Source organism: Oryx dammah, unplaced genomic scaffold (genome assembly GCF_014754425.2).
Source record: "Oryx dammah isolate SB20612 unplaced genomic scaffold, SCBI_Odam_1.1 HiC_scaffold_23, whole genome shotgun sequence".
In the NCBI taxonomy this organism is placed as follows: domain Eukaryota; kingdom Metazoa; phylum Chordata; class Mammalia; order Artiodactyla; family Bovidae; genus Oryx; species Oryx dammah.
Window position 1 is genome coordinate 35,317,457 of NW_024070207.1, and position 3,898 is coordinate 35,321,354.

Consider the following 3,898-nt stretch of genomic DNA (forward strand, 5'->3'; position numbering starts at 1 on the left):
TGGGCCAGGAGATAGTCCCCAAACGTTTCTCCAAGGTCTACGGAGCTAGGGTGAGGGCCCGCTCTTTCCGTCCACAAATCAGGCACAGGCCCTTGGTCTGGGTGCACAGTAGCTGGTCACTAAGTTGCAACTTGGGGGTCTGAGTTCTGCTTTCACACTCCCTACCAGCGCCCCATGTGGTGTGCACCTGGAGTCCTCCCGCCTCGCCCCCGCACCTCCTGCCCACCCCGCCCCGGCCCCCAGGACAGCCAAGTTCCTGCCGCATGCGCACCTCAGCTGGTCCAACCCCCATCAGCTGATGATAAACTCCCCAGAGAGCGTGTATCCGGACTCTAGTCCTGACCTGACGCCAGAGTTGCCCTAACGGTTCCAGATCGCCGGCCGCGGCTTCTAGCCCTGAGTCCCAGAGCCGGGGTCTCGGGAGATCCAGGACAGCCTCCGCTGAAGGCACAGCCTCCTAGACAGCGGTCGGAACATGAAGCCTCAGCCGCAGCGTGGCCACAATGCCGATGCCAACACCGACGCGGTCGCTGCGGGCTTCCTCAGGCTGGGGGTCAAGGAGAATCGGGAAGAAGTTCATGGTCAGTGGCAGGCTGGGCGCTCGGTTCAGAGGGTACCTGGAAACGAATTTCCCTAGGGAGGGGCGAGCGGGAGGCTTCCTCCTCAGACGCAGCGGGTTCCTGCCTCTTCCTCAGCGGGCTTGCTCGACGGCCTGATCTTTGGCTTTGGGTTTCTTCTCTTGCAGAGGCCGAGCCCGCGAGGCTCTCGCTTCCTCGAGAGAGGGGAGAGGAGCCGAAGGCTCAGTCCGAACCTGAGCAGGGAGCAGCCCTGGAGGGGAAAGAGGCGGGATATGAAGAAGGAGAAGAAAAGGAAGGCGGCGATGTGGGCGCGGGAGCTGCAGGCCCCCCGGATGGGGAAAGCCGCGAGGCCAACGCTGAGGTAGAGGCTGAGGCGGGCGCGGGCGGCGGCCAAGGCGGAGAGAGGGGCGGGGAGGAGCAGCGCCCGGGAGCCGCCATCCAGGTTTGGAAGGCGGCAGACAGGCGCCACCGAGTCTCCCGGCACACCTTCACGCTGGAGCAGCTGCGGGAGCTGGAGGGAGTTTTCCACCGCACTCCGTATCTCAGCATGGCCATGCGGTAAGCGGGCAGCTCTGGGGGCGCCGGCTGAGGCGAGCGCGTCCCTGTCCTCAGCTCCGGAGTTGAAAACCCCAGGGCCTGGGGCGGGGGCGGGGGCTCTGCCAGGTGGGAATCAAGTCAGTATTAAGGTGGGGAGTTTGAATAAGTCACGTCGGGAAAATGTCGGCCCACAGTTAACAAATGAGTCGCCTGAGGCATGGTGGAGTTCGTGCGCGATTGGATTCTACTTTGATTTAAAATATTGGTCTTCAGTTATTCATGGATTATATTTGCATTAATGTAAATACTACATTTACCGTGAAAGTGAAAGTCGCTCAGTCGTGTCAGACTCTTTGCGACCCCATGGGCTGTATAGTCCATGGAATTCTCCAGGCCAGAATACTGGAGTGGGTAGCAGTTCCCTTCTCCAGGGGATCTTCCTAACCCAGGGATCGAACCCACGTCTCCCGCATTGCAAGAGGATGCTTCACCAGCTGAGCCACCAGGGAAGCCCAAATCCTACATTGAAAGAAAAGTGAAAGTGAAGTCGCTCAGTCGTGTCCGACTCTTTGCGATCCCATGGACTGTAGTCTACCAGGCTTCTCTGTTCATGGGATTTTCCAGGCAAGAGTACTGAAGTGGGTTGCCATTTCCTTTTCCAGGGGATCTTCCTGACTTAGGGATTGAACCCAGGTCTCCCGCATTGCAGGCAGACGCTTTACCCTCTGAGCCACCAGGGAATACTACGTTAAAACACCCTTTATCTTAATTACTGAATTTTTAGTTACCCTTAAAGTTTGTGCCTGAGGTAGAATTGTCCCTAAAGCAAGCTACAGGGTTGAGAATGAATGGATTGCTGAGTGTCTGTGAATGCAGATAAAAATTTAAAAGCTATTATTTATGTTGCACTTACTGTGTTAAGCACTTGTCCTAAAGGGTTTTCTACAGGTTGTCATTGAATCTTCACAACCCTATGTAAATGTGGTAGCTACTGTTTTTTATCCCTACTTCACCTGTTAAAAAACTGAAGCCCAGGGACGTGAAGAGACCTGCCCAAGATCCACACAGCTGGGATGTGGCTGAAATTTGATCCAAGGAGGCTGTTTAGTAGGCAAGGCCAGAGGTGATGGTGTGTTGGTCCAGGTAGTGGTAATGGATAGAAGTGAACAGATTAGAGAGGTATTTAGAAGGTAAAATTAATAGCAATTCATGGTAATTTGGACATAGGAGTAAAAGGAAATGATTAAGAAAAATACCTGAATTTCTGATTTGCCCAACTGAATGGCAGGTGGTATACTCACTGAGCTAGGGAATATTGAAAGGGTGACAGAAGTTTGCAAGAGACAGAGAAGGACTAATTGGAGAGGCTATAGGCAAACCATATCATGGAAACCTCCATGGTGGTAGTTGATTTAATGAGAAGGGATGGTAAATAGCATCAACTTTGGCTCAGTATTTTCTGTTCAGTTTGATTACTCCAAGTTCGGTTGGCTTTTGCTGTGTGATAATTCTAAGAATCAGCCCAATTTCTCCCTTTCTCAAGTGTCAAACTCAAGATGCCCCTTGATTTGGGTGTCTGCTGCTGCTAAGTTGCATCAGTCCTGTCCGACTCTGTGCAACCCCATAGATGGCAGCCCACCAGGCTCCTCCATCCCTGGGATTCTCCAAGCAAGAACACTGGAGTGGGTTGCCATTTCCTTCTCCAGTGCATGAAAGTGAAAAGTGAAAGGGAAGTCGCTCAGTCGTGCTCGACTCCTAGTGACCCCATGGACTGTAGCCCACCAGGCTCCTCCATCCATGGGATTTTCCAGGCAAGAGTACTGGAGTGGGGTGCCATTGTCTTCTCCGATTTGGGTGTCTAGAACTGCTTATATCTCATTTATACCTTTTGACTGCCTTCACCCAGTTCCCCCACCTGACTCCCTCTGGTAACCACCAATCTAATCTCTCTTTTTTTTTAGTTTGTTCCCTTGACCTACAACAATATGTTAGTTCCTGTTATACAACATGGTGATTAATTATTTCTGTACATTTAAAAATGATCACCATGAGTCTGTCACCATGAAAGATATTATATAATTATTGACTGTATTCCCCACACTGTACATTTCATACCAGTTATTCATTTATTTTGCAACTGGAAGTTTTTACCTCTTAATCTCCTTCACCTATTTCTCTCCTCCCCCCACCCCTCCTTTCAACCACCTGTTTTTTCCCTCTGTATATATAATTTTGTCTCTGTTTAATTACATTTGTTCATTTTTTTCATTTATTAGATTCCACATGTAAGTAAAATGATACAGTGTTTGTCTTTCTGTGTCTGACTTATTTCACTAAACATAATACTCTCTAGGTCCATCCACATTGTTATAAACAGCATAATTTCATTCATTTTTATGACTGAGAAGTATTTCATTGTATATATATACCACATCTTCTTTATCCGTGTATCTGTCACTGGGCACTTAGGTTGCTTTCATATTTTGGCTGTTGTAAATAATGTTGCTGTGAACATTGGGGTGCAAATATCATTTTGAAGTACTGTTTTCATTTTCTTTGATATTAACCCAAGAGTGGAATTGCTGGATCATATGATAGTTCTATTTTTAGTTTTTTTGAGAAACCTCCATACTGTTTTCCATAGTGGCTGCACCAATTTACATTCCCACAGTGTAGGATTCCCTTTTCTCCACATCCTTGCCAACATTTGTTATCCTTTTGGTGATAGTCATTTGACAGGTGTGAGGTGATCTCATTATGCTTTTGATTTGCATTTCTCTGAA